We start from the raw sequence: 22,408 nt of genomic DNA on the forward strand, positions 1-22,408 counted from the left end.
TAAAAATAAAGATTGATTGTATTCTCTCAAAACAGTTCAGAGCTTTAGCCCATCCTTCAGATAAACTAGTAATTTTTTAAAATATATTTTTATTGATTCAGAGAGGAAAGGAGAGGGAGAGAGAGATAGAAACATCAATGATGAGAGAGAATCATTGATTGGTTGCCTCCTGCACACTCCACACTGGGGATCAAGCCCAGACATGTGCCCTGACTGGGAATCGAACCATGACCTCCTGGACAATGCTCAATCACTGAACCGCACCGGCAGGCTAAATCAGTAATTTTTAATCAATGTGACTTGCAATTGAGACAGTGTCTATCAGGGTACCCCTCTGGCAAAATGTCCTGTCAAGGGCAGCCAGCAGTGGGGTGTTTTGCTCCTTGGAGCTGCTGTCTGCAGTGGGAGTTCTGAAAGAGAGCTCCACCTTCCTCCTCCCCTTGTCCCTGTTCCACTGTCCTTGCCATTCCCCACCCTTCACCAACATCCAAGAGCCTTATAGCCAAAGCCTGGGAACTGCCCAGGAGTCTCCTGTGAGGTGCACACATAGTAGAGGATATGCTTGCTTCTTGCTGCAGTGCAAAGAAAAAAGGGGGGAGAATACACTCCCCCACCCATGTTCCAAATGTCTAGTGTCCACCTAGGGAATGATGTAAAGATTGCAGGCTGCCCAAACTTCTGTTCCAGCCCCTCTACAGACCCTGAATGGATCACCCTAACTTAACCTCTGGCACAGCCCCCTTTTAACTTAGGTGAGGGCTTTCAGCAATCTACAAACACATGCAAAGTTTCCTGGACTCTATAATTAAGAATAATCTATTGTTTGACTTTCAGGTTTAAAAACTGCCAAGGAAATTTTCAGAAACATATTGTGTACAAAATTAAGGTCTGCTCACATGGAAGTAGATTATACACATATAATAGACATCTATTACATTGATCCATATCCAGTGTGCAACCCATGAGATTCCCCAGATCTTTTCCAATTATAACAAATTAATTATATCAAATGACTCATCACAATCCCTTTTTATTGCTTAAGATATGGGCCCAGGAAAGTATCAGGCTAGTTCTCCTTCAGTGGCAAAATGCCTAGATATAAAACTTGGGAGCACTTTACAGCCATGTGGAAATAGCTGGTGTACTAGGGAGAGATGACAGAAGGGAGCTGACCCAGAAAGTAGAGCAAAAGCAAGGATGGCAAGAAACTTCTGGCAGAATTTAAGGACCTGGATCTTGTTACTTCTGAAGTCTCTACTGTTTCTATGCTCTTCCTGCTGTTGGTTGTTTCATTCCTCCTTGGATTCAGTGCACTATCCTCATAGTCTTCAGTTAATTCTCTCCTTCACTGAACATATTGCCTAACATAAAACTGTAACTGTATAGGAAGTCTAACTTATATTCTCCTTACATTATTGAGAACTTTTTATATCTGGGATCAGCTGTCAAGAAGGGCATTGCTTTCATGTCCGGTGCACCAACTTATCTACACCGCCCTCCAAATTTCATTAATGAGTCTGAGAAGCTGGGTCAGGCACTGGCTGCTTCCAACAGCTCAGGCAGCATGCCAGAGAGGGAAGCCAAAAGCACAAAGAACACCTAGCTCCAATTCTGTGGCCAAGTGTTCAGAAAGGTGGACATGGGCATTCTTTGGCCACGCATGTGACTCTCTTCCCTGCTTGTACAAAAGGAAAACAGCAAAGGTGTCCAAGAAACAGATCTGGGTGAACAGTAATGAGCATTTTGCTTTACTTCAATTCCCTTAAATGGAGCCAAGCTACAAACTAGATGCTGAACTATTTTTGATCTGTTTATAAAGACAGAGCATGTTCTTCTGCAAAATGGTACATTTAGTTCAAAATGTTTAGTAGTAATGGGGTTAATTTCTCATGCTAAATAATTATAACAAGCTCCATTTCATGATAATCATTTTGGTCATTAATGATAGTTTCATTTGATGGCAACAAATTTCCTGGAGTTATAAGTTATGTTTCTTGGTTTTTGACAAAAAGGGCAGGCCAATGTTTTCTATTGTGTTCGTGTTTGCTAATTGTTGATGGTTGGCTAGTTATCCTAGAAAACATAAACACAGTTATAACCAGATGATCCCTCAGAAACATTCTGAGACAATACTGAGCTTGAGCAACTTTTCTTATTCCTCCAAGTACTCAGGCCTACCCTGCAGACCGACTTCCCTTCACATCTGCTGCCCCTATCACTCCTTCCAGCCTATTTCACAATTGTATTTCACAATGCATACTGAGAATTTTTTCTTTTTATAATCTTAAAATTTACATTATTACCTTTTGTATTTTTCCCTCACAAAAAAAGGATCCTATATAAAGTCATGTGCCCTCCCTTTATACAAAACATTATACATTTTGTTATGACAATACATGTCTTTTGAATACAGTATTTTAATTATATTTCATTATGGTGTCATCTTTGTATCCAAATCTTTGTTCGAGTATTCAAGTTGTATATCAGCATTATGCTACACTTATTTAAAAATTTTTGCTGAATTTATTGGGGTGACCTTGGTTAATAAAATGATATATGTTTCGGGTGTACAATTCTATAATACATTGTCTGTACTAGTACATTATATTGTGTGTTCACCACCTCAAGTCAAGTCTCCTTCCATCACCATTTATCCCCCACTCCCTTTACCATTTGGTAATCAACATACTGTTGTCAGTGTCTAATCTATGAATTTTGTTTGTTTGTTTTTTGTTTGTTTTTGCTTAAGCAGGTAGAAAATCTCTGCTTTTATATTTGGCTCTTCATATCTGAATTAAAACATTTTTCACTGTATAGTAAAGCAGTACCTATGCAATTTCTTGTGAAACTATAGTGATTTTTAACTCTGCTCACCTAAGAATATTCACTCACCTGTGATTTCCAGGAGCTACACTGACTGACTATATTTAAATAGTAGCCAAAATTCATCAGGTTTTTTTTTTTTACCAATTCTCTGAATTCACATCAGTTTGTAACAATGAACAAAATCTTAAGTCATTAGCATTTACCCTTTTTAGTTTGCTATTCTACATAATATCAAAGTTGTGATTGGTTTCTCAATGTTGTGAGATTGATGCTGCCAATAACACAATTATAGATAGGCATGTGAAAGAGAAGGAACATGTTTTGAAAAAATAAAACATGAGAGAGGATGAGTATTCAGAGTTCATGGGACAACAATTACTTGCTAAACTCTCCAGAGAAGAGGTTGAGGACAGATGGCATCCCTACAGTCTTTGGATTCTCTTTATAGGATGCCGTGCTAGGGGAAAGCACTAGATACTTTTCCTCGTTTGAAGTTACTTGTGGCACCAGCTGTTCAATCAAAAAGTGAGGAGTTCTGAATTGGTTATTACTAATATTTTGATAACCTTAAAGTGCAAATAAAAATAGCACATCTGATGTAATTGCAATAACACACATACTACAGATTTTTTATTTAAAGATGAATAGTAACTGGAGCTAAGGAGCAACTTAAAGCTGTTGTGATGATCTAGGTAAGAAGTCAAGAGAACCTGGGCTGATGTGGTGGCTAAAAGCAACATGGAAAATGGGTGGGTAAGCATGATAATGTAAAAGAAAAATCAATGGGACATAAAATAAATGAATATAACTGCTAAGGTAAATATGATTATCAGGTGTCACACCTTCATTCTTGAGAAACTGATGACATAAAAAAGTTGAGAGGAAAATATTTGTTTGTGTTATTGTTTTTGCTGTCATTATCTTTATTTATGAAGATGGGCAGGAAAAAAAAGAGAAGAGGTAAAGCATAAAGAAGGGAATCTAAAAAATCTATCCCACTAACCAAAGGAAGGCTAGAAAAGCTCAGCCCACCATCTGACTCAACAAGCAGCTGGTCATTTGATGGAGCCTTTGGAGAAAAGCATTTTTTTAAAAGATAATAATTACTTGAGATAAATCAAAGTCTCAGCCTTGCACAAATGTAAATTCTAAATTATTACTGTATCTGTGGCAATAAAAAACCTCCAGCAAAAAAATTAAAAGCAAGACTGATTCAGCTTGAAATCCCTAGACTCAAAGGGAAACAAATGCAAAATTGTTCCATAGGGTCCAAAGGATTCCGAGAGAAATTCATCAACAATAATGAGCTACACAAAGAAATAAAACACTGTAGAGACAGCAGCTTCAACAACAGAACTGGAATCCAAAAATTTGAGATTACAGGACAGTCTGAGAAATATCAAGTAATAAGTAACTTAAAACAATTAAAGAGACAAAAAAATAATAAAAACAAAATTGAAGGAAACACACACCATGAAAAATAGATACACATTTGGAAAAGAACCATTAAAATATTTTTTAAATATATGCACTGAAATATAATTAAATGTGATGCTATTTGTCTTCCTAAAATTTGGAAACATGAGAATTTTATTTGTCCAGATTTTAACTGAGGCAACAGGAAAGTTTGAATACATTTTTTCCTCCCTAAAAATTTCCCTGTAGCATTAGAGTATAAAGAATTCACTGATTTTGTAACTACATTCAAAATATTATCACACTTACAAAAAAAAAACAAAAAACACTACCATTATAACTTCTAAAATCCAAAGAACTTTCTAAGTGCTAACGTTGTAAGAATTCAGAAAATGTCTCAAATAAATTTGGTGGTGTGGTTCAATTCCATATTGTGCTTTCATGCTGTATGTTTTCACTTTAAGGACAAACTTGAGAAAGAGAGAGAGAAACAGAAAGAGACAGAGAGAGTATGAATGGGATCCACAGAGTCTTAATTCTTTGTCTTGGGATCATGAGGCATACAGGAATAAGTGCGGTTTATTTACAGACAGATCATAAGAGTCTGTAAATATAATACTTGAAGCTTCTTAGCTCCAGTGAATAGAACCACCTCCCTCTCTTTTCCTTTTTTCAATTCTTCCTTACATATTAGTTTTAACATTTACCTTTCAGAACTTCCACTCTGATCTGCCCCCCCAAGAGCCACAAAACATAAACTGAACCCTGTTTTTGTATATAAGGTAGGCTTTTAGATATTAAGAGAGTGCTATCATTCATATCACCCCTAAATCTGTTTTCTTCAGTTAAATAACCCTGATTAATAATACCACATCTTTAATAAAAAAAAAAGTCTTTGTTTCCCAACAATGATTATGGAAAAATACAGTCTTCCACAAAAGCGTAATTGCTAGGAAAAGCATTAAATGGAAGGTAGATATGAACTAGGTCATAGTGCATCATTATTTTTAAACCACTCAGTTATAATTAGACATTAAATTATAATAGTTCAGAATTAATATATAGCAAATATCACAATCCTACCCAGACCAAAAAAATAAATAAATAGAAAGGAAATCCAATTAGCTGAAATGGAAAATAATGACAATAAATTTTCAAAGCATGCTCCTTTGAGTAAGAAGGCTCCTTTGAGAAAGACCCTAGGGTTTAGTTTGTTTCCTGGTTTGTTGAAGACTGAATTATTCTTTAAGAAAATTAAGGAAGAAGGAAAGGCTAACATTTAAGCTACAGGAAGGTTTGGTTTGGCTAGGCCATGGGCGTGTCTGGGCTTGTTTATAGGATCTAAGGGTTGGGCTCCCATGGCTCACAGGGCTCTTGGGCCTGAGGAGTTCCTGGGGAAGAATCCTTCCAAAGGAAGAGCTGGTGGGGGGTTGAGCTGGAGCTAAGTCTGAGTCCTAAGTCTCAAGGCTGCAAGAAAAGAACAAAATAAACAAACAAACGATAATTACTTGCTAAATTCTCCAAAGAGGTTGAGGGCAGATGGCATCCCTATAGTCTTTGGATTCTCCATTATAGGGTGCTGTGCTGGGGGAAGGCAGTAGGTATTTTCCTCACTTGAAGTTCTTGTGGCACCAGCTGTTCACTCAAGAAGTGAGGTCTGACCTCGAAAAATACTATTTGCTTTAAATATGACTCTTAAATCTTGAAGGAAAAGGCGAAGAAGGTAAAGAAAGGTTACACTAGTACGAAAAAGACCACAGTGAATAAGAGTTAAAAATATGAGAATTGAAACTCAGGGAGGTGACAGAGAAACAGAATAATGTGTTCTTTCTTGATTAAACCAAATACAAAGACACCTGGTTGTAGAGATGTGGACACCAGTCCTGTCCATACTCTTGGTAAGTGCTGTGTTTTCTCCTGGCCACCAGTCTCTCCTCCAGGCCTATCAATGGCTTCAGCCAAGTTCTTGTTCCAGAACTTGAACAAACTTCATCAGCTCCCAAAGAAGCTTCAGATCCTTCTCATAGACTGTGCCTTGCCCCACACCTGAGCAATCCAACTTGCTTTTATAATGCTTTAATTTCTTTTTCATGGTCATAAAAAAAAAATACAATGAACTTCTTTAAGGAAAATATCTCACACATATACATTCAAAATTTATTCCCAGTCCCTACAAGAAGACTGTATCTTATGAAAACATTGATTCCTTTATATGCATAAATAAATGAATGAAGGAAGGAATAAGTAAATAAGAAAACACTACTAAGACCCATGTCAGGAAATAGATAACTTTACTTTCATGAACTTTCAGACTGAATCAGGCAAACAGAACTGTAGGTTTCCATGTCTGCCACGGCTTAATGTATGGCTTTGGGAAAACCTTGTAATTTCTCCATACTTCAGTTTCTCACTCTATAAAAGGAGTATATGGCTTGAAACTTAATTCCCTCACAGCAATAAGAGTTTTGATTCAACATTTATAAAACGCTTTTTAGCTTCCCCGATTAATAGGCAAAATATTGTGGTAGTTGTAGAATAATACACTTTCCAAAAAGGATAAAGGTAACTGTTCAAATCTGATGTAAAATAATACCTTACTTGAGAAAATAAATACCAGTCATATTTATTACTTCTCCATTCCATTCGCTAAGTAATAAAAATTACTTGTAACAGAAAAAGTAGTAAATTAATATTCATGCCAGCTGAAGTGTTATCATCAGAGGCTTACCTACGTTTGGGGGAGGAGACTTGTTTTGTTTTTCCAAGCTGCCCCCCATGTTTATATGGTGAGGTCAGGAATGCTGGCCATGGTTTTGAGGGCCTCTAGCGTATTCATTGGTTTCTGGCATTCTAATGCACTCTAGTCTTATAACCATAAAAGTACTCTTGAGTGCTTCTGGAAATATATAACAAATCCTTAATCAATTTAAGAGTGTTTTAACTGCATACATGAAATTTCTTGGGAGGAATATGTTAGCTATTCTACACACATACAGTACTTAAGTTAGCAAGAGAGTTCCTTCTCAAAGGCACAGAGCCGTTTCCCCATAGTAATATAATTTTCAGTTTTATGTGCATAAGTCCTATTGAATCCCTTAGAATAACAGGAAATTCTGCAGGGGAAAAAAAGCCCACAAAAATTGATAGCCATATTTATCCAATGTTGAAGAAATAAGTTAGCTATTTTGAGTTGGATTACTCTTTTAAGGCACTAGATAACCATTAAAGTTAACCAGAATCTCAATTAACCAAAAGCTTTAAAAACTGAATACTCTGAAGACAGAATTTTCTATATATAAGACTCTAACAATAAAGCCAACTGATTAATATACTTCATTTTAAACTTTATGCATCATGTTATCTTAGCCAGGACTTGAGTAGTAATTTTCTGGATTTTGATACATCAACTTTAATTTTCACATTAAACAGACTATAACACTTAACAGATTTACAAATTATTACATTCATAAGCCAAATGTGATATTTTGATATATATTAATGCTTATCAACACATTCAGAATGGAATAATCTCATTTATAATATAAAGTTTTTACCTTTCATCTATATGTTAAAAAGTGATGGTAATATATGTAAGGTACTTAGCTTGAACTGTGCCAGGCTCACATTTAGCTCTTAATAGAATAATAATAAACAATCCTTATAAATTTTGATCTGCAACATCAGAGTTAGAGACATGTCTCATAATAATTCTTATAAATATTTCGTGGGGCTAGGTGAAAACATCTTAAATATGATATACACTGATTTTTCTACCTACTAATTAGTTTAAAAAGTATAAATATATATAATATAATCACTCATATAACTGAGTAGTAATAATTCTTAAGATATTAACTATATGTAACAGATTTATTATCAATGTGGTTAACAGAATTATTAGTGCTTATCAGTGAACTAGTCTAATTAGTGTATGTATCTCAAGGAATTTACCACTATAGCACCGTCTTCTGAACCAGAGCACAAATACTCACAATGCTCAATTAAGCAGAAAATGTTGCCCTTAGCTTTTATAAGAAAGATGCACGTACCATCATAGAGATGTAAGGTGTTATAACCTTTATGAAAGTATTTTGGTACCATCTTTGCAATATGCACGTACTATTTCCCCTATTGATTCTACCCCCATAGTTTTATCTACGGAAATATTGGGCAGATGTACAGAGAGATATATAAAAATCAACTCTGCACCCTCTTTGTAATAGTAAAAACCTGGAAGCAACCTCAATAAATAACAAGGAGAGAACAATTAAATTATAAAACATAAGCATATTAAATAGAAATACCCAAAGCTGTATGTACTAATACAGAAAAGTGTTCAAAATACAGCAAACTAAAAGCAAAGTTCAAGACAGCTGATGAAACATTTGGAGTTAAAAATGTAAAATAAAGATAAATTACACCCTCTTATAGTGCTTACATTTACACCTGAATAGCAAAAAAAAAAAAAAAAAAAAAAAATGTCTGAGAGGAAACGTACTGAAAAACAACAATTTATCCTGATTTGTGGAATGTGGAAGAGATGAATAAAGTGGGGACATCCACTTTTTACTTCACATATTTGCTATTTTTTTTCTTTTTTAGTAAAGTATAACATGCACACAGTAAAATATGCAAATCACAAGTAGACATCTGATGAATTTTTATTAAATGAACCCCTATATGTCACCACAATCAAATCAATATTAAGGACATTATCAGCATTCCAGAAGCCTCTTTCTTCCTGGTTCCATCTCTACCCCTGGTAATCCCTATCACACTTGTTTTAGAATTTTATGAAATTTCTGGATTACTTTTGTTTGGAAAAATGATTTTAAAAAAACTGTGCTTCAGCAGCATAAACATCCCTCTTTTGAATATCAAAAACACAAAGCAGTTCATTCAAAGAAATCAATTAAAAATATACACCGAGCATTTTCAATGTCTTTCCTGTGGGAAAGCAGGGATTCCTTATAACAACTCCGCAAGGCAGGTACTACCATTACTTCACTCTGGAACCATGGCTTTCAGCAGGTCAGTAAATAACTTCCCCCAAGGTTACACTCTGATGTGATGAGTGGTGGCAGGGCCTGGATACCCACAAAGGTAGTCTGATTCCAGTATTTGCAACTACTTGCCAGGCATGAAAAAGGAAAACAAGGGCAAGATGTAGAGTTGAGAGAGAGCTTAAGGTGCCTCCAGCAGCGGTTCTCATTCTGGCTTCCTTTCGACTTAATGTTTCTACATCAGTATCTACCTGCAAAATGGAGAGTTAGGCTCAGTTCCTCTTTTGGTCTGAATCTCTGATAAATAATGTGACCTAGTACAATACAGAGCAAATATGCTTCATCATGGTGTATGAAATCATGTACTGCATTCAGAAATGACTCATACAAGGAAATAAAACCACAATTTTTGAAACTATTGGAAACAATAATTTTAATTTAATGTTATTTTTGGACATGGGAGGCATTTCTTTCCCCTTAAATAAGCAAGTTTGTGGTTTTGAAGGGTCTTGCTCATCTTTTTTTGTGGAAAATGCCTAAAAACAAACCACTAGAAACTAAACTTTTTCCTTCCTCAGTTGTGCCTGAAAAAAGACCTAATTTCTCTCACCAAAAAGCCACATATAATTTTACCATACACATCTGGGATTTTGGGTGCCCATATTTTGAAACACTGATAAAAAAAATTACAGAACATGCTTCCTCTCAGATGACGTGTTTCATTCTGAGGGTTAAAAATTCTTCAAAATAACATGAACTTTATCTCAGCAGAAAGCGACTGAAGGGGTCAAAATCTGTTTCTGGAGAAAACTGGAAGCAGGAACCTCAATTAGAATGTCTTAATTTTGGTGTATTCAAAATGCCCATACATCTTTAGAAAATCAGTAACATTCATCTAAATGAAGCCTTAAATAAGTTGGAATAGGAACTAATAAATCTGCTTCCATGACCATAAGCAAACAGACTCAGTTTCCAAATGTAAACAGGGTTCCTTCTTTGTAGTTATCTGTCTGTGGATGCATGTCCTTTGAAGACATGCACGGAACACTGCAGTTACTGAATTTCCATCAATATCTGCAGGCATTGGGGCTAGAGAGGGAAGACATGAGCTCTCCCCTCAGTGAGTTCATACTCTCTCTAGAGTCAGACTCACATATAATTAACCCAAGAACAATGTGCTGTTATATTAATAGCCCGAAGAAGGTGCTATGGTATTACAGAGAGGGAAGAATAAATTCTGCCTGAGCCTTCAGGAAGGCTTCCCAGAAGAGGTGACATTTGAACTAAGGCTTGAAAGATGAGTAGATTTTTTTTTATCCAGGTAGACAGCGAACGAATACGAGGCAAGTAGGTTAAGGCAGGGGCAGTGTAGAACTTCATGAGACTCTCCCAGGGAGAGGAAAGGAAGTATCTAATTGTGTTTTATGCCATAGAGCATTCATAAAAAATAGTTAAGTCTTACATTAGGATCCACTATAGAAAGAATCAACCTGAGAAAGCAGATATGTGACTTGAATTCTCTGGGGGCAAAAGGAGGTCTCTGATTTATGAAACCAAGAAGTATTCATTTGGAAAAACAGAACCTCTGGTTTGCTGCCTATTCTCCAATGACTATGGGGCTACCAGGCTTCCCGATCAATGTCAGGCATAAAGTGCCTGGATGGACATGAGGTTTGCTAGCCCTTCTTGTACTTCCTGTCAGTGCACAGAGCAGAACTCTCCTCCATTGTCTGAAAACTCATGATTTAAGCTCCTGACTTTCAACCCCCTCCCAAGTCCCCTGGAATGGCCCCTATCTGTCATTGGGTTGCCCAGCACCCACTTCATCTTTCTGCGAACAAGTAGCTGTGTCAGGTCCTTCTCTTCTTAGAAAACAGAAAGACATTTTGGTCACATACAGTGTGCTATATTTGCAGCCACTTTGCCCCCTTAAAAGTACACTTCAAAAATTAAAGCATGAATCAAAGGTGAGGTGAGAGAGAGAGAGAGTTTGTTATGAGGTACCTCTTCCCTGCTTGCTTCAGCATCCATTAGTAAATGATATGAAATACCCAAGTCAACCTGACTGCTTCACAGTAACATGATTACCTGCTTAATACAATTAAAGTAAAACCACTAAATTACACAATACATATGTGTGGAATTTCAAGTATCTTTCAATTACTAGTGGGATTTAAAAAGAAATGTTCTACTGTTTAGAACTCATCTGGATATTAGTCTAATCATCTATTTATAATATTGTTTCATATTTCAAAGTAATTTTCACATTCAACCCAAAATTCTTGTAGGAAAAGTTATCCTCTCATTTTATGTTAACATTATACGTTCCCATTTTGCTCCTTTCAGTAATTTTGAAACATCTTTCATTTACACCTAAACCAGGCAGGTATCAGAGGCAGTACTCAGACTAGAGTCACACTTACAGTCAACTGCACATCAACTCATAGATAAATGTATATGTCAAGATTAAACCTATAGATTTAGAACATACATTTGGATTTGGTAATTCACTAAAGAAGCTTTTACATGCAATATTTTCATTTTTACTTTCTCCAGATTGTACCAATGTTATTAAACTCAAGATCCTGAAATTATGGTACTAACTGAAAGCTAAACAACGCTCTGTTTGAAAATTCATTGCTATATTAAATGAACAAATGACTTCATTCATAAGTATTTTACTCTTAGGCAGTGTGATTATAGGTAACTTTACTCCTGACACTACAGACTGAATAAAGTACACGTTTCTTACAATTGAATATTTATCTACTGAAAAGGCCAAGTAATTATCATTATTAAAAATGATCCAAAAGTATATATTAACAAGTAACAGTAAAAATAACAGAAAGACTAGACATATAATTGATTCAATAAATATCTACTTCCTATATACACTTCCAGATACTTCGCTCTCCCCATTTATATATTATTTCCTGCAAAGAAAAATATGCTGAAGATCATCATCTGTGTAAAGTTTATCTGTAAATTCCCTCTGCATAAAGTTAATCTATCAACACAGACCAATGAGAGTTGTTTGACCTTGGGATGAAGATATGATTATCTACACTTGACTGAAAACAGAACAATCCTCTCATGTAGATCTCTGGGAATCTTTTGACAATATCAAGTGATTTTAAGTTCTACTTTGGTTATGGGTTCTGAACTGGGGGCAATTTTGTTTCCACAGGACATCTGGCAATGTCTAGAGACACGGTCATTTCTTGGGGGAGGGTGCTACTGGCATCTAGTGGGCAGAGACTAGGGATGCTACTAAACATCCTACAATGCACAGGACAGTCATATACACCCAAGGAAGATTTATCCAGCTCAAAATGTTAATCATCAGAGTTTGAGAAATCCTGGTCAGAATATATTGAGGATCCAGGCACAACATCAATACTATTATCCTATTTTTTTTCACAGCTGCAGCTGGCAGCAATTCCAGGTAAGGAGTAAAACATGGGGCCTTGATAATTGACATTTTAACTTTCCTTCCTCCCTCAGCCCCACTCTACTGTATAGTCATTACATCTGAATCCAAGGACCAGTGACAAGTTCTAGAAACAGAGGTGCTAATAACTTTTTAGTGTCTCTAGAAACATAAAAATCATAGCAATATTTAAAGTTATCTTTTGAAAAGTTTATACTGAGTTCATCAATCCCAGGTCAACTGAAAATTATACAAATTCCTATAACTGGTAACTTCAGGCTAAAAATAAAGCAATTGAGAAAACAAATATTGGTTATAAAATAACAACACCATTATAGAATGTTCTTATAATTGCTTAGATAGTTAAGTAACCACATAGATCAAAATCCTAAAAAGTCTAGATTACTATATGCAGAAGTATTTGTTATAAGAAATATTGTGCAACGTAAGTGGTCAAAGCTAAGTTTTACACACGTCTAATGTCTTCTCTTAGGGCTCCAAATACAGCCTCAGATTTGCCAGGATCACCCCTGAATACCAAATTTGTACTTGGAACACTGGGGACTAAAATTATGGTCCCCAGTCTAAGTCCCCAAACGGACTTTCAGCTCTAAAAATCTCTAGAATATTTTGGTAAATCTAGTTGAGGATATACAATCATAATGGCTAAAACCTGTATCAGACACAATTCTAAATACTTACATATATTTACATTTTGACTTCTCATAAGAACCCAATGTGTATTTTCTATTACACATGAGAAAACTGAAGCAAAACCAGTTTAAATAACATGCTTATCATTACAGAGTTGTTAGTGTCAGATATGGAGCTCCAACCCAAGCAGTATGGCTCCATATTCTTAGTCCTTAACCATTATGCGATAAAAAATAAATGGGATATTCAGATTTCAAGTGCTATAAAATACCCATATCTCCAGAGATTTTCAGGATCCTTGGCTTATCTACTAGATCAGTGACTTCCCAATGTTCATGTGGGATATAAATAGATTTCTACATCAATGCACACATATGTATAAGTTGGGCCTGGATTCAGAGCTGCAATTCTACTGAGTTAATGCCAGAAATTCCTGAGGTTGTTCTTAAGGTTGCTTGCCTTCCAATGGTCACAATTATTCCCACTATTCCCAATCTCATGGCAGAGAATGTCCAGTGCCACTATCTCTGCTCTCATCCCCATTTACTTTAGGCATCGTTAAACAAGGTCATTGGTGCCAATTCAATGCCAACAGGAATCCCCAATTTGGGGTGTAGTGAAGAAGGAAACTTTGTTCAGTGCAAACGGCTCAATTGTGCTACAGTACAGCTGTGGAGTAGTTCAACTTTGTGCTAAAACTCAGTTATAAAACTGCATGGCTGTGGAACACACTGCTGAGAGGTAGCTCTGGGGCAAGGCCCCTCTCCAAAGCATACAGCTTCCCTCTACTCCAGTGAGACGTCTTCAGTTTCTGGGAAGTGGGTGGAAGACAGGGAGTCTGTCTTCAGTCCTTGTTGGGAAGGGAAAGTGTTCTCCCAGGGCCAGAGCAGAACTGAGGTAGATAGAAGTCTCTGCCCCTGGTCCCTGACAGGCCCATCCTCATACAAATGAGGACTCCAAATCCTCACTGATTTGTCCAAAAACAAAAAAATCACTGTCCTGATTGGTTAGAATGAGACACTGTGATTGGTTGGTAAAGAAGCTAATGAAGATATAATTGTACAGTTCTGATTGGACAGGGAAAGTCTCTGTTGTGTTGCTTGAAATACAATTCTAAGAACTAACACCTTTGTAAGGGTTGTGGGGCTCGGGAAGGCAAGAACACAGTGCAGGCAGGCAGTTCAGTGCAGGAGTCAGGCAGCCCAGTGCAGGCTTCTCCCTGAAGAGCTACTTATGTGAGAGGCCCCTATTTAGAAAGGGCTTCTAGGCTCTGCACTTAAATTTGATCCCAGTTAGCCACAGGAGTCCTCTTTAGTAGGTATCTTTTTTTCCCAGGGTCAATGGCTTCCGCTGAACAGGAATTTACTTACCCCTGCTTACTGGCGATATTGAAATGACAAATATTGGTAATCACTTCAGTAAATTCTCAGTCTAGAGCAAGATTTGAACTCATGTAACCTGTTACATTTCAATATGGCAAGTGCTATGCTAAAGGTAGAAATCTCGAGCTTTGCAGTAAAGAGAACAGAAACATCCAATTCCGCCTCTGGAGTTCAGAAGAACTTACCAGAGAAGGTAACATTTTGCATCTTGAGTCATGAAAAAGAACTAGGAAAGGAAGTTTCAGGGGCAGAGAAGAGCTGTCTTCTAGACAGAAAGAATCACATGCACAAAGAAATGAAATGGACATGGCCAGGATGTATTTGAGAAATGCATGTTTTGTACAGCTAGGGAATAGATTTCTTGTGAGTGGATGGTGAGAGATAAGAACGGCCACCTGAGCACTAAAGATCCCTTTACTTTCTTTGACAATAATTTTGGAATTTGTCCTTAGACAAGAGGAAAGTTCTAAAAGAATTTTAAACCAAGGTAAAAATTGTGAACAAATGTGGTTGAACATCCTGGGGATAGGAAGGGGAGTCTTAGAAATTCACTATGTTATCCATTCCTTGTAAATGGTATATGCCAAGAAAAACTAAACCTTATAATAAGAAACTAAAAGTCCCAACGTCTTCAAAATTATGCAGAGTGGGGGGAAACTATTCATCTCACTTTAATTGTTGCATGTCTTCAGCAACACTGATAATGAAAAGGCATTTAAAAATCATTTATGTGTACCCAGAACTTTGCTAGGTATTTTCCTGAGTGAAGCCCAAAAACTAAAGTCAACAATTCAGGAAACAAAACAGACCTAAATTTTAAAACCTTCTTGGGTCAACTAAGCAAAATAAAACAGAACCATCTTAACACCTGGAAGTTCATGTGAAACATTTTGGAAGTACTGCTGTTCTTCACAGACTTATTGAGATTTCCATTCTTTTTTTTTTTTAAATATATTTTTATTGATTTCAGAGAGGAAGCGAGAGAGATAGAGAGCTAGAAACATCGATGAGAGAGAAACATCGATCAGCTGCCTCCCGCACATCTCCCACTGGGGATGTGCCCGCAACCCAGGCACACGCCCCCGACCAGAATCGAACCTGGGACCCTTCAGTCCGCAGGTCGACGCTCTATCCACTGAGCCAAACCGGTTCCGGCAAGATTTGCATTCTTACGTGACCTACTCGAAGCAAAGTCTGATATCTGTATAAGAATGAGATTACTGAAAACCTCCAAAAGGACATTTGAACATGGCTCACCAGTCTTATAATTAAATTTAGCTAGAATTACTAGTTATAATCACCCATTTGCATTAAATTTGGCTAGAATCACTAGAGTCATAATCATGAATATGCATTTGCATTAAAATAGAAAATTTTTAAATAAAAAGAATTAGCTAATTCAGAGATCTGTTGACTCCCCAAGTCATCATCACTTTCAACATACTGGACACACTAAGACAGAAACATGCAGTCTCTTAGAACATTCAGGTGTTTTCAAATCCTTTATCATTGGGGAGTTCAGAAGCAGAGGTGAAATGTAATGAATAGATAGTCCCTCTGGGGATATGCAGAGTTCTGTAAATTGTGTATATGACCTTGCAGAGAATAAGCTCTCCCAGTATGTGGTACACCTACTTGATTAGGGATAGAATTTCAAATTCAATGCTATTGATTTTGTGAGGAGAATTAAACTTAACGGCATACAAATGTAAATTTTTATGATTTCATTGTGGTCTTTCACAAGAAACATCACTTTCAGTTTAAAAAGAAAGGAGGAAAGAAAAACAGAAAAAGGAGCAACAATTCACATTAAAATTTAAGGTCAGTTCAATTTATGCCACTGCTGATGTTTCTTCATAAAATCTTTAAAGGAGGAAAAGATGCTCTAATAACACAAATCTTTGCGTGTACAAATTCTATGTGCCTCCGTCAGACCTATTACTCTATGTGGGAAACCTTTTAACTATTTTCATTTTCTCAGTACCAAACTGAAATAAAGTTACAGACCGGTTAATAAGAATATCCAAGTTACACTAGCATGGACAGACATACCTTTTGCCTATGTCATTACACTGAAGGTATTTTGTGCTGTTTGAGAGGTGTCTTTTGTTCTGGGTTATTTCTGTTTTTGTTTTGTTTTAGTTTTGTTTTGTTTTAGTGATGGCACACTAACATACTAGAGCAGGTACTCTGATCTGGCCACTTGCGTCAGAAGACTTGTTCACTTTTCCAGTGATATTTCACACACCGAAAGACCTTCACAGAGACTTTGGGAGACTGCGATGATCAGAAGGCAGAGTTGGTAAGTGATCTGAAGGCCACCACATCCTGAGCAGTGGATACTTCTAGTGAATATATCCAGAACAGTGGATATTTCTCTAGTGGGCAGCAAGTCAGTTTTCACATGAATAAAAGGGTCTGTGGCTGAATAAATAAGTAAAAAAATCAAAACCGCTGCTTCGGTGGAAAAAAAAGACATTAACATTTTAAAACAAGATTAATAATGACAATACAAAAGTGTTTACCTAAAGAAAACCTTAAAACTGCAAAGTCTGATATCTGTGTAAGCTGAAAATATTTCCAAAATATGAATAATCCTATATAATTTAAACTCGCATCTAGTAACTCATGATGCAGTCCTTAATAATTGGTTCAACATAATTGTGTAGATTTGAGAATCATAACCAGCATTCAGGCTTAAAACAAGCAAACAAAAAAACTACCCTGTAAGACTTACCACTTCTAACCAATGGATAAGGCTTGAAAAGCAAAGGGAAAGTCTACATGTGAGTTAAACATTAAAAAATCTAGTAATAAGTTCTTGATGTTTGGGAAGCATTCCAGAGTAAGTTTCCCCAAATTAAAGTCATTTGCCACCAATCTTCATGATTTTGGCTATTCCAGCCAAGCACTTGTTCACTGTTATTTAATATGTTTCTTTAAATAGGTGCTTTTTAAAATTATTTCTACTTCAATACTTTTTTGGCCTCGTCTTAAACAATATTTTTCATGAAACTATACACTTAAAATGAAATTTAACACATTTTTCTAATGTGCTTAGAAATAAATACATAATTAATAATGTAAAAATAAAATGTTTGTTTGAGTACCACGTAAAATGGACTCATATATGATTGGTAGGAGCAACTGCCTAGCACACTGCTTCCGGATAAGGGATCTGGGGCCAGACTACAGAATTGGGATCCTGGCTCCATTCCATTGCATGCCTTGGTCTCAGTTTTCTCATCTGTAAAATAGGAATAATTAAAGTACCTAATTTATGACATAGTTGAGTAGACTAGATTAGCTAACCCACATAAACACTTAGAAGTATTTTGCATGAAGTAAATATCAAGTAAAAGTCAGCTATGATTTGATGAGGAGGATGAGTGATAATAATGATGATTAAGCAGAAAAACTGTAACTATACAAAAACCAAACTGGCAATTTTTATTTTAAAATATACTTTAAGTTATAAGTATTAGTAAGAAAATATACTTCAGATATGAAATTTCAAAATGGCTATTTTATATTGGTTTAATAAAACTTCACTTTGAAAGGATTCCAATGTGATCATAGCAATTTCAAGTTTACCTAAAAATTTCAATCTAAAAAAAGGTGCCTGTGATGAAATAATATTAAAAAATCCTAACATGATAATACATCTTTTGCTCATACCTTAAAACATATTCACCACTGTACATAAATAAAAGCTTTAAAATGTGACTATTTTCTATTAAAATGTTTCATATGGGGGAAATTTAGAATTTCTGGCATTTTAATATGGTGTTATTCTTCATCAACCATGCACTGAAATCTCAGGGTGAGGAAAGGGCCAGACCAATGCTGAAAGGTTTCAAATATCAAACTGTACTATTATGTCAGTGCCCTAAGATCAATTAGCACCTTTCAATGACAGAAAAGGTTACCATGAGACTCAGAGGTTTGCTCTCTAAAACTGTTTTAAACACCATATAAATGTGGTTTTGATAACTTAAAATGGTTTCTATTTTTAAATTAATCTGTTTCATCTCTTTTTCTGAAAGAGGGAAAAGAGTTGGGGAAATAAGAAAAGTGCTATTCATTTTCAGTACCTCTCTCCTAGTAAAAACATGGATGGGGACATGATAAGAACCACCAAACTTTCAAGAGCAAAATGGTGTGTCAGGAACGCTTATTACATTAATGTGCAGGGCCACATGTAATCCTAGGTGACAGTAATGTTTACAAAGTCTTCAAACTCAAAAGCAATCGAACTTGCTTGTTCTGCTTTTGAATATGTGATTCTTCCACTTGAGTTCAAGCTCAATGACACCAGGTTTGGCTCCATGTACAATTTAATGAATATTCAGTGCCCTCCACATTAAAACACATCTAACTGCAAAATGCAGTATTACATATTACTGTAATTAAATACACATTGCATCTCACCCATTTCTAGAACAAATGCCCGAAAGAGCATGTCATTTCTTAGTTCACTGGGGAAAATTCACAAGAGAAGCAGGTACACTGCAACTTCATCCCATTCCTCCTTGGTGTTGATTTCATTCACCTAGTAACCATTGTAATTAAATCCCCAACTGTATTTCTGAATACAGTTAGTTTAAGATACTCCACAGGGAGACATATTATATGAGTTTAGAATATGTAAAAATAATATCCATTTGTAAAAGAAACTGTCATAATTATATTCTCGGTGTAAAAAAATAACAAGGCATTTGGTAGTTTGTGTAGCTCTTCAATGAGAGGATTTGAAACGTCTTCTACTTTTGATAGCACGCTTTTCTGTTTGTTTCTTAAATGAGTGATCTGAAATATTTACAACCAGACAGTACCTAATTTTAGGTTTTAAGTGCTTTAACAGCTCCATGAAATATGATCAGCAGCTGCAATACAGAACTATGGTGAATAAACTCCTTATAAAGGGGGCCTGTTTTTACTAAATGTTCAGTGTTCCTGCATTTACCTCCGAGAAGGGGGAAAAAATGATAATGAAAAAACATAATAACTACTTGCACTCTGGAATTACTTAGCACTTCACTAAGTCTTGAAAAGGATTATCTCCCCTCTTCTTGAATTCTGCATAAAAAGTTCTATTGGGTGACATAAGTTTAATTTTATTACTTGAGGGTTAGTGAACTTTCCAACCTCCTAACTTTTCATAACAATAGTTATGTGGGTTTGCTTGTTTTTAACCATTCTAACTTTCTAAAACTTTTGAATAATTCAATTCCAATGCATAAATTTTTAAAAAATTAAATACCAAGCCACACAAATATATTTTTAGATATGGCATCAGCCATTTAGAGCTTGCAACAGAGATTGAAAACATGAAACTGGACACTCCACTTCTCGTAGCTATGTAAAACTTATTTACACCCCAAATCACAATATAAATAAAAAAAGGAAACTCTTAGATATGGAGAACTCGTTTTTCTTTTAATTTTAACTCAAAGAGGTTTTTTAAAAGAAAAAAATTATAGCAAAATGAAAAACTCATCTTGCAGTCTCCCCTCAAAAAAGAAACTTTTATACAGACAAATTTTTCAACTACCGTTTACAAATCCTCTAGAATTCAGTATCTGCATTTTTAATAAGAATAATAATTGTTCTTGAACCAATTTTTATACAAACCTTGCGTATTTTTAATTTTTAAAATTGAACATATTTTTTAAAAATACATATTAACTATTAATATATACATATACAAACTTTTCATTTTGTACAGGACAAATTAAGTTTCTAATGTGCAATAAAATACTAATAAAAATAATCAAGGTTTTTTTTATTTTGTTTATAAAACCTCTAATTATGATGGCTTTAAAATATTGAAGCATACTATTTTCAGGAATTTGATAAAGGAAAACAGGCTTTTGAAAACCACATTGATTTTAGACCCTCACTTGTTATGAAAGACAAGGCTACAGCCCTTCATAATAATAAAAAGGGAAGTTTCCAGATAATCTAATTATGTTATTTTGAAAGCTGTCACTGTCAAAGGTTTTTACTCTCTTGTGCAGTCATTCCTAAAGGTTGGTTTAACTCTGAATGACTTACAACTTTTAATCAGGTGGAACAAACTATTTTTACGGTTTATAATAACAATAAAATTGGATGCAGTTATATCTGAGTTTGGTATTGTTGCCATAAAAATTAGACTCTGGCAGTCTAGCCCCACACAGAACAATTTGTCTCTTGTTACTACCGCTACCTATTTCTTGAGAGTTCTTTTTCAAAATACACGAATGCCTCTGAACGCAGTCCTAAAACGCACCATACTACGTATCAAGTATTTTGTTTTAGTATTCTTCCCCTCTACGCCCCTTCCTACTTTTTGGTTGTTGGAGTTATTAGAAACTGTCCCGAAATATTTTAAAATAAAATAAAACAAAACAATGTTTCTGCTTAGGAAGCTCCACCCGGAAGGAAAAGGGTCCAATCCTTGTCCTGAGGCGGTTTTAAAAACCCAACAAAGACAACCCAACAAAGAAAAACACCTTCGTCAACTTGCAATACTGTCAGTCACCTACGCCTACAGGAAACTTCAGAAGCTGCTGACGGGGAGCCCGCGGCTGTTAAAACGCTCCTGGGACTCCCCACCTCAATCCCGCCGGAGCCCGCCCCGAAACCGACAAGCGCCCGAGGGTGCAAGAAGTGGCTGCTGATGGGAAGAGGAACAAAATGCCATGTTCGAGAAGATACGTTTCGCTCCGCCAGTTACGTTGATCCCAGGGTGCCAAGCCAAAAGGGGTAAGGGAGAAAGAAAACTGTTAAGTATGAGCTCTTAATGTGAAACCCAACCTGTTGGTTCTCCTGGGTATCAGATTTTGGAAGTGTCTGTAATGACAGCCAGGAAAGCAAATTAATGGCCAACAGCCCACTGGGTTTGAACACGAGACTCCTGTTACCTCCTCGCAGATCAAGTACACAACACACACGCACACGGAGATGCTCCACGTGGAACCGCTCCGAAACCCTAACACACGCCCCTTCCTCCTCCGCACCTGGGCAGAGCGGGCCTGCGGACCCGCACCCTCCCCGCTGCCCCCGGTTAGGGTTCAGCCAGGACTGCGGCTCCGCAGTGCAGGGGAGAGGGCAGAAAAGACCGGCTCCAAACTGCACCCCCTCTCCCCCCCACACACACACACACTCCCAAAGCACAAGCCCCCCAGTCTTCGAGGGCAGGGGACAGAGGGGTGGTGGTGAGGGCAGACGCCGCTACCCCAACTAGGGAAGAGACAAAAATTTCGCCGCCACTCTCTCTGCCCGGGACTGGGTCGGAAAATTCCCTAATAGCTCCAAGCTGTTACGAATAACGTGTACAAAGAAAGAACCATCCTTAAAGCGCTACTAAACGAAAGTTCTGGCTGCTGAGTGGCACAGAAGAAAACCATCACGCACATGGTCCGCTTCCAAATCCCGCTCGACGATGCCGAAACGGGGAGCCGGTTAAGTCCCACCGTCACCCCCAACCACCAGGCTCGGAAACGGGAGGAAAACCTGCTCCCCCAGCCAGGTCCCTTCGCCTGGAGAAGGTCTAACCCCTCCACGGCACCCGCGTCCCGAGCCAGTGAACGCGACTCCTCTGACGGGCGCCTCTCATTTCACGGACCCGGGCGAACTGCGGGAGCGGTGGCGGCCGCGCCGCACAAACACGGCTCGGGAGGGATGGCCGCGGGGTCCCAGCCCGGTTCGCG

The 22,408-nt window shown here is 36.9% G+C and overlaps 1 protein-coding gene across 6 annotated transcripts in view; it reads right to left on the minus strand.

Annotated features, from left to right (window-relative positions):
* EYA4 (EYA transcriptional coactivator and phosphatase 4) overlaps window positions 1-22,408 on the minus strand; it is a 231,456-nt gene that overhangs the window by 208,156 nt on the left and 892 nt on the right. The window lies entirely within an intron of this gene.

The sequence above is a fragment of the Myotis davidii genome, unplaced genomic scaffold (genome assembly GCF_000327345.1).
Source record: "Myotis davidii unplaced genomic scaffold, ASM32734v1 scaffold266, whole genome shotgun sequence".
NCBI lineage: Eukaryota > Metazoa > Chordata > Mammalia > Chiroptera > Vespertilionidae > Myotis > Myotis davidii.